Raw genomic sequence first — 10,041 nt, 5'->3', positions numbered from 1 at the left:
CAATTTACCACTTTGATTTTCCAGGCAATAGACTTTCAAATAGCACTAGCAGATTTCATTGGAGAAATTAATTACTCTCTTCCAGCAAATAAATTATTGCAAAATATTCCTCAGTTATACCCTAAGTTGGTGCAAAATATCAGTAATACCCCACTACCCGGGGCTGAAACTTTATTCATTGATGGATCAGGTAAATCTCACAAAGCAGGAGTAGCCTTTATAGAAAATGAGAAATGGAAAAATATCAGCAGCCTTGAGCCTGGGTCAACTCAGTGTGCTGAATTGAGGGCTGCAATATTAGCTCTTCAACAATTTACAGAAGAGCTCTTAAATATAGTTAGTGATTCACAGTATGTAGTTAAAGTGTTACAAAGAATAGAACAAGCCTTTATTAAGCCTTTAACTGATCAACATCTATTAACCTTATTTTTGTCTTTCCAAGCTTTAATAGACCAACGGAGTTATCCTATTTTTATAACCTACATTCGATCTCATTCCATGCTCCCCGGACCTTTAACCCAAGGAAATCAACAGGCGGATGCCATCGTAGCAACAACTCTTGCATTTCAGCAAGCGCAGTGTTCACATGCCTTTTTTGACCAAAATGCTCAAGCACTCATGAAAACCTCTCATTTGACCCTCTCGCAAGCTCAAGATATTATTAAGGTTTGCCCAGGTTGCCAACTTTCTGGAGGGACTCCAACATCAGCAGGAGTCAATCCACGGGGTTTATCCCCTAATGCCTCATGGCAAACAGATGTAACATATATTCCATCATTTGGTCGATTTCAGTGGGTACATGTTACTATAGATACCCATTCCAATTTTCTACATGCAACTGCCAGTACTGGGGGAAAAGCCAAAGATGTTAATTTCCAGTGGCACCCCCCTGTTTTGCACATATGGGGGTGCCACTGGAAATTCAAACAGATAATGAGCCAGCCTATACATCTCAAAACATTAAATTATTTCTCTGACAATGGAACATTAGCCATAAAACTGGCATCCCCTATAGCCCTACAGGACAAGCTATTGTTGAATGTGCTCATGCTACTTTAAAATTTTTAATTACAAAACAAAGAAGAGGGAGTAGGGGTGAACCCCCTGTCAATCAGCTTTCTCTGGCAATCTATACCTTAATTTTTTTAAATTGAGATTGCTTTAGCACTACAGCTGCGGAGCGACATTTTCTACAAAAAGCTTCTGCCACAAGGCCCAAGCCTTTAGCCCGGTTCATAGATCACAGCAAGGGCCTGAACGGCAAGATCCTGCAGAGTTACTGGCTTGTGGGCAGGGATGTGCTTGTGTTTTGTCTCCTACACGTCCCAAGTGGCTGGTGGCCTAGTGGATAAAACCTTACCATGAACAGGAAGGACCTGTCCTTCAACCTGACTCCTCAGAAGGCACAGCTGACCTTGGACACTGATTGTAAAACTTGCACTTGGTCCTGGACTTGGTCCCAGGGTCCCTCTCAAACCCTTTCTAGAGTTACCTGGGGAAGCTTCAAGCAGTTGCCGCAACGTTCGGAGGAAATGCTATCTAGAATAGGGGCTTCTCTTAGCCCAGAGTATATTTTTTGGCTTACTTGTCTATAATCTCCACCCAATCTAGGGTAGGTATTTTATGCTGCTTGCCTATATTATTATACCCTTCAGCAGCAGATACAACATTTGGAGGCCCCAGCAAGATTCCCCGGTGTTTTGCTACACCAAGGGCTAGATGCCTAGGACGGACAGCCTCTCCCGATCTGGCCGCCAGACCCCTGTGGATCTGAAGGGAGGTGCCCCCTGAGTTCTAGGGCCCCAAAGATCCTACTTGGGTTTCCTACTAGTGGCCAAGAGATGCCAAGATGTCTCCAAAAAGATGAAAGGAGACCTGGTAAAGCCTCCGGAGGTGTGTTCTGGGTGACTGGTCTACCTGGATGAGAGCGAGAGGGCTGGATGTGGCGCAGCGTCTTCTCTGCTGGGAATCCCCGTAAGATGTTAGGTGGGTTTCAAATCTGGCAAATTCTGTTCATTCAGACCCGCCACTGGGGTGGAAGGGGAGAATGATCACCTCCCAAGTGGCCTAGGCACTGCTGATGACAGGGAATTTCTGGAAGAAAATTCAAACGATGTGTGAGTGTGACTCTGTGAATGTAATTGTGTGTGAGTGACGGTGCTCCACAATGTTTGTAAGCAAAAGTTTCGGTCTTGTGTGTCTTCCCTTGTTTTTGTCCTCGTCTACCTCTCTACTTGGTCTCCCTCAACTTTGTTAGGGTTAGTCTAATCATGGATAGCAGCCCTAGTGCCCAGAAGACCTCACTGGGTTGCATTTTGAAACATTCTTAGACAAAGATTTGAGGAAGGAAGATTAGGGCACACATACTGATAGTGGGCCCCAAAATGGGCCCCAAGAGAAACCTGGGCAAAGATAGGGGAGTGCCTGTGAGGCACAGTTACAGCTAAAGGCCCAAACAAGTTTCTGGCCCAAACATTTACCCTTTGGGCCCTAATTTGAGATGCCTTGATCCGGTTTGGGAGGCTAATAAGGTGAGCAAGCAAGGTGTAGTGAAAGACCTGAGGAAACCCTAGAAAGGCTATGAGTCCTTAATAAGTCCCGCACCATCTTCTGCTACAACCGTGATTACTATCTGTGCTTGTAGGCCTGAAAAGAGCTCCCAACAAAAGGACAAAATTTGCTAGATCTTACATCCATCAGACAGGGACCTGAAGAGCCGTATCTAGATTTTGTAGTTCGGTTGCTACAGGCAGTTAATAGAATAATGTATGTTTCAGGGGCTATCCCTGCTGGTGGGCTGCTCTGTGTGTCCTGCTTGGCACTGTGCTTTGGGACTGGGGTTGGTGTGGAGAGCCCCTTGTCCTGGGAAATGGGGGCGGTGGGAGGGCAGACACACAGGCACTCACCCGGAGGCCACAGTGTTTCCCGGGGAGGGCGTTCAGGCCATGGAAGAGGCGTGTTCCTTTGGTGCCAGCCCAGGCGTCTTTTCTGTCCGCTGCCCCAGGTTTGGCAGCAGCTAGTTTCCTATAGACTTCTCTGAACTTTGGGGAGTTGAAAATAGGGATTTCAGGTGCGGGTGCAAAGTACTCTTGGAGAGTTAAAAAACATTCTGTCCTGCGTAAACTTGCACGCTAAGACGATGCTCCCCTTTCCTGTATCCTTTTGTAAACCTGGGGTCAGAGGATATTCTCCCATCCCTCTGCCCATGGTGGGACCCAAATACTGCCAGGGGGAGGGTTTCCTTGGATACTTTTCACCATGTTCTCCTATTAAGCCTATTGGCCCAATTGGCTGAAATAGCAAAGGTAGTAACAGCAGCCTTAAGGGAAACAGGGCCCTCCGGGAAGGATCACCCTAGGAAGGGTCTGGATGGCAGGCTTAGGTCCCAATTAGGGATAGAAAAGACTAGGACTAAGTCAGGCATAGAGGATACTAGTGCAGAAGACTCAGTCCTGACCGAACCAATGGGCCACTAACCTACCTTTTGACTTCAAAGAGGACTATGGGCCATGGGAGAATTACTGTGACTCATTTGTTTCTGGTGATGCTGGAGTGCCCATATCCCCTACTTAGATGTGATCTTCTCCAGTGACTGTTCAATTGATGGCTACTGCCACTCCAGGCCAGCCCCACATCAAGTTCTGCAAGACGTTGTCCATCAATCCTGCCAGCCTGCCTCCTGCATGATGACCCAGAGAAACTTCTACAGGACTACCTGGAGGTAATTGACATAGTGCAGATGGCCTGCTCAGACCTCAAAGATGTCCCATTGCCATCATCAGAAGATGATGTTCATGGATGGGAGCACCTATGTCCAGGAGAAATCAGGTATGCTGAGGCAGCAGCAATAACTCTGGACTGTGTCATTTTATCTCAGTCATTAAATAGGAGAACTTCAGCCCAATGGCCTGAACTCATAGCCCTAATCCAGGGTCTCCAATGGGGCAAGGAAAATCTGCTACAGACCAGAGAGCTAGGGAGGCAGCCCTAAAACCTGTGGGGCCTCTCCAGATACACTAGGTCAGAAAATGACCTGGCTGAACAGAAGCAAGCCACCCAAGAATCAATGGATGATGGACACTGCCTGAAGGGAGGTTGTTAGTCCCAGAGACTTTAGGTGGGACTTTAATCAACCAGCTGCACCATACTACCCACTTAGGTTACTCCAAGATTAGTAAACTCCTGAGAGACAGGTTATGTCCAGTAAAGTCACAGGGAAAGGGGGAAGGCAGAGAGGAGCAGGAATGTATGGGTTTGAGTAGGGAGAAAGAGAATGAAAACTGGGCCATGTGCAGACAGCAGATAGATTAGACAAGCTCTCAGGTTTATGTCAGGGAAAGCACTAGGAAAGTCACAGAGAGTCTATGCAAGTTAAAGAAAAATTTAAACAGGACCTTAAAGGAAACCTTAACCAAATTTACTTTAGAAACTGGTGAAAATTGGACCACTCTGATCCCCCTCACCCTCTTACAGTTCTTGCAGGCCCTGCAGTCCGCCCAGAAAGCTGTCCATAAACTCATCTGTGACACCCTGCCTGTGCCCACTTCAAACCTTGTGCACCCTTTCCAGCCTGAGGACTCGATATGGTTCTCTGAGGACTCTGGCGAATGGTGTCCTCTCTGCAGAACACCAAAAAACAAGTGATGATGCTCCTGACCATCACAGCAGTGGCGATCCCACAATTTCAAGAAAACAAAAAGGGGGGAGATGTGGGTTGGAAGATGGACGTTCTGTAACCTGTATTAAGCACTCTCACCTGACCTGGTGTGGGGGGACCTGGCCCACCCATGTGTATTGTGTGCTTCATTTGCATGTGAATAAGGGTTTGTTATCTTTTGGCTTCAAGGAAATAGTTTTAACCTGGGGGGTACCAATCTGCAAATGAATGGGACTGCATCCAGAGATCTGGAGATTTGCTCTCTTGCAAAGCTCCCTCTCACTCCAAGCAGCCTGTGCTTGTAGTTTCATTGTGTTGCATCAATCCCGGCAGGCTGAGAGACGGCAGTCATGCTTTCTTATCCAATCAGCTACTCTGTCTTTTGGTTGGAGCGTTCATTCCATTTACATTTAAGGTTATTATTGATATGTATTTATTTATTGCCATTTTTGTTTAGTGTGGTTCTATTTCTCTCCCTATTTCTTCTATTAATTATAGCAGTTCTTTTAACATTTCTTGCAGTACTAGTTTGGTGCTGATATATTCCCTTAGCCATTTTCTGTCTGGGAAACTCTTTATTTCACCTTCTATTTTGAGTGATAGCCTTGCTGGATAGAATAGTCTTGGATTCAGATCCTTGTTTTTCACTACCTTTATTACTTTATGCCATTCCCTTCTAGCCTGTAGCGTTTATGTTGAGAAGTCATTTGATAGCCTTATGGGGGTTCCTTTGTAGGTAACCTGTTGCTGATCACTTGTTTTCTTTAGGATTCTCTCTTTATCTTTAATTTTTGGCATTTTAATTATGATGTGTCTTGGTGTGGGCCTATTTGGGTTCTTACTTGGGGGTCACTGTGCTTCTTGTACTTGTATGCCTTTTTCCTTCAGCAAGTTAGGGAAGTTGTCTGTCCTTATTTCTTCATATGTATTCTCTAACTCTTGCTCATTTTTTTTCTTCTAGAACTCTTATGTTGTGAGTGCTGTTACATTTTATATGGTCCCACAGTTCTCTTAGGCATTCTTCCTGTTTTTTCATTGTTTTTTGTTGTTGTTGTTGTTGTTGTCTGATTGGGAAATTTTTTCTACCCTGTCTTTAATTTACTGATCCAGTCCGCCCCTTCTCTGCTGGTTATTCTTTCCAATGTGTTCTTTATTTCTGCTATGTCATTTTTCATTTCCAGTTGGTTGGTTTTCAATGCTTCTATATCTTTACTCATGCTATTAAACTTCCTCTTGATTATTACTCTGAACTTTCCCTCTGATATCTTTCTCAATTTCCTTTCTTTTATTTCATCTTCTGTCAAATTATTTGTTTTTTTTTCATTTGTGATTTGTTTCTTTGTTTCACCATTTTGGCTGTCTCAGTGGGTTTTGGAGCCTGCCAAATTTTCCCTGTGAGTGTTGGTATTCCACTGGTTGTGGCTCCTTCTACTGGGTTTGGGTGAGTGTGGGAGGAATCACATAAAACACCACTGTCAAGTCTTACTTCCCTGGCTAAGTAAGCCCAGGAAAGGTTCAGTTATCCTCTTTTTGCCTGGAGGTGATTGATTTCAGTTACTGGATGAGCCTTGGGTTGTAGCCCTCAACTGAATGAAAAAAAAAAAAAATTCCTCAGGTGTTCAGGATAAGAGGATTTCCAGCAGGTGGGTCAGATACTTGCTGACTCTTAATAAGCCTCAATTTGCATTTCTCTGGCCTGGCCAGGTGGTGTTAAGTTCCTGAAGGAGGGGCTGTTGCTTCTCCCCAGGGCTCTGGGAAAGAACTCTTTGATTAAGATGGCTACTGACAGTGAGGAAGTGATTCAGCACAAAACTCCCAATGCCCTCCCAACTCTCCAAGCTTCTGATTCTCTCCACAGAGTTTCAGTCCAGTCTGCCCTCCCTATGCCAAACCCAAGGTGAGTGGCTGCAGCTAATTTAGTGCTCTGTGTGGGCTCTCTGAGCTATGGAGCTGGCTTGGAATTTTAACTTAAGGGAGCTGTTCATAGCTAAAACAGCTGCTGTCCATGGGCTCCCAGGACACCTTCTTGTGCCTTGGCAGTTCTTACCAGGCTCAATTTAGTGTCCTCTTTTGATCGTGGTTATGTGGGTCCTCTCTAGCTGCTTCTCTATTGTTTTTTTTCTGACAATATGTCTTTATTTTAGTTGTTATTCCAGTTTGTTCCTGGAAGATGGTCTGTGTAGCTTCCATTCACTCTGCTGCCATTTTGGAATCTAAGCTGATATATTGATTCTTTTGGTGAATAAATATCACAGGTCATTTTTTAATAAAAATATTTTGGTAAGAAGACCAACAAAATGAAATTTCCCTATCCCCACCCCCCAAAATGATCTAGTCAATGCATAAATTAGAGCAGTGGTGTAAAATATATATAAAAAAATGCATAATTTATAGGTGCAGTTTTCAAATTAAAAAGTTTTAAGAACTAAGAGTAGTTCAAGGCATCCCAAAAAACTTTTTATGTCTTGATTAAATAGGCCAACTAATAAGATTAATAGAGGCTACTGTGAGAACTTATGAATGCCTAGTCAAGATGGAACAAAAATGTTTTTAATTTTAAAAAGTGGTAGTTGCTAACTAGCACTATAAACAGTGTCCAGAATTTGGTGGCTGGTTATAGCTTTATTTTTCTTCCAAGTTATTTCTGAAGACATATTTATGAAGTCTTCCCACCCCTGAGTTTAGCAATTATACATTAGACTGTAAAAGTATATGCCCTTAATTAATATGTACAAAACTATAAAATTTAATTTATACAAAAATTAAAAACAAATATTAAAATATTCATTGCCAACTATTGATTGGATAGTTTTTCTGGGGTACATATTCCAAACCTTTCAGCCAATTGGCTTTTATTTTAAAGCCTAAATTGATTCATACATTCATTGCAGAGTATTTCAAAAAGAGTGCAACAATAGGCATAGTAAAAATAACATTGTAGTAGAAACATATTTTGCTTATGTGAAAAGGTAGTTGATAAAATGCATTAATTTTTTTTTAAAAAAGACAACCTAGCCCTGGCTGGTATGGCTCAGTTGGTTGGAGCATCATCCCATGGACCAAAAGGTTGTGGGATCAATTCCCTGTCAGGGCTCATACCTAGGTTTCAGGTTTGATCCCCAGTTGGGGCACATGTGGGAGGCAACAGGTTGATATCTCTCTCTCTCTCTCTCTCTCTCTCATATTAATGAATGTCTGTCTATCTATCATCTATCTATCTATCTATCTATCTATCTATCTATACCTTAAAAAAAAAAAAGAAAAAGAGAACGTAGTTGCAATATCATTAACTTATATGGTACTGAAAATTGGACTTTTGAACAATTTTTTTCTATAGAAAAATTTTATCTAGCTGTTAGCACAGTCTTTTAAACAAGAAAACAAAACAAATCCCTCCAAGAATAACTGCATTGTTGTGTGAGACAAATAAGCAAACATACCACTCTATAGTGAACTTTTGCCTAAATTTTAATATAAAATGTCTACACTCTTTTGTTAAAACATTAAGCCTCTATCAAAAATGCATTTTTTACTTTAGGGTACAGGACTGAAAGACAAAATATTTTCAAGTAAAGACATTTTATAAGAGAAAACTTGACAAATTTTTTTCAATTAAATTACTATAAAATTCAAGCTTGATTTAAACATAACTAAAGAAACAAAAATAGCTATAGCTTGTCCAAACATAAATAAATGAACTAGTGTTTAGACAGTAGGGCTCATGCTGATGGCTTGCAGAAAGTAACTGAGTATGTTCTTCTTGAAAAAATTATTAATGTATAAACAAGCCCAAATTATGGACTGCAGCAATTTAGTCATCACTGCCATTTTTCCTACTTCCAAAATAAAACCTGGATTAAACCATTCATACTTTGTATTACTCATACCTTTACTTTAGAGATTGAGGAAAGGCAATGCATTTATTTTTACCATAGGGATAACATAATTGACAGATATAATCTCCCTGTCAATGCTACTTGAAAACTGTCCATGTCAAACAATTTGACAGCAGATATAAACAACTCAATAAATATGCAGTGATCTTCTATTACAGTCTTTAAAGATGCATGTAAATTAATATTGTTAACTTTAGGATCACAGAGCACGGAATCCACATAGAAATGGGGTGACTTTCAAAGTAATGTTGGATCCCTCACTTTATTTATAATCCCAGTAGAACCCGTAGATTTATTTTATTGTCCCTATTATGCATTAATCTTTGGATGGCAGGAGTTAATGAATTTTTTTCTCTTATGATATCCATTGCTGGGAATGAACAACTCAAACCACCAAAGAAGTCGCTATTATTGCATAATACAAGAGGAACTGGAACTTTTTCAAAAGCTTTAAAAAAAAAGAAATAGAATTATATTTGATATTTTCTGACACCTGCTTTAATACTGTATGACTAATAGAATAGTATTAGTTGGTTGGGTGGACTGAACCAGCAATCAACATGTGCCCAGAATGCACACAAGTCAAAATATAGTAAAAGGATGCAGTCTTCATTGTCTATGGTCACTTCCAGTCAAAAGTTCAGAGACTGAATGATCAAAGTGCTTATTTTCTCAGTAGGACTATTTTATGTTAAGAGGATGATAATAGTGGCATCAACAATTATCATCATGAAACTACCTTTTATTTTTTTCTTTGGATTCTTGTTACATGATTAAACATAAAAATATATATATATATATTTGGTAGTTCTTTCTTTTCTTTGCAGCTAGAAAACATGCTAATATGCTAAGAAAAACTCATTGGACTGAGAGCACTGGGAACCGGTCTTCTGATAGAAAAGGTAAACAGGTATGACCACTGCTATAAACATGAGCATGAACAGAAATATTCTCACCCGTAGCCATGACCTGAAGAGAGTCAAAAGAATATCGAATACTGAAATTAAATAAAAGTTGAAAATTTCCCCCCTCATATAAGGTACCTGGTGCACCTTCCATGTCGACAATCCAGTGTGTAACTAAATTTTTAGCACTCTTTTCATCTAAAGTCATCCAAGAGGTAGGTCACTGTACAAAGCCAACAGTTCTTTCTGCAGTCCTTTCTGCATTGATGCCATGATGGAATAAAAACTTTGATCTTAAGGGTCAGGGAGTCTCTCAAAAATAACTTAGCAAGATTCTTGCTTAAACTAAGCAACGGAGACCCAACAAGATGGAAACAAATGCCCAAGATTGAAGCCTGGTTGAGAAGAGTCATTAAAGAAGACTGACTAAAGTTTTGTCAAGAAGAATATCTTTGTCATTTGAATTTACTATGATACTGGTTTCTTGAGATGTAAGTGCAAGTCATTTATTTTACAATTTTCTCCTTTTTCAATGAAACTATTTCAAGCAATAAATTTCCCTCTAAGACTACTTTGGCAGCAT

At 41.0% G+C, this 10,041-nt stretch overlaps 1 pseudogene; it reads right to left on the bottom strand.

The window, feature by feature from the left end:
• Nucleotides 1-9,267: 9,267 nt before the first annotated feature.
• Nucleotides 9,268-9,731, bottom strand: LOC118621838 (annotated as a pseudogene).
• Nucleotides 9,732-10,041: the final 310 nt, after the last annotated feature.

The sequence above is a fragment of the Molossus molossus genome, unplaced genomic scaffold (assembly GCF_014108415.1).
Source record: "Molossus molossus isolate mMolMol1 unplaced genomic scaffold, mMolMol1.p scaffold_m16_p_8, whole genome shotgun sequence".
Classification (NCBI taxonomy): domain Eukaryota; kingdom Metazoa; phylum Chordata; class Mammalia; order Chiroptera; family Molossidae; genus Molossus; species Molossus molossus.
Note: the sequence above shows the minus strand (reverse complement) of the source record. Positions and strands in the feature narration are given on the sequence as shown.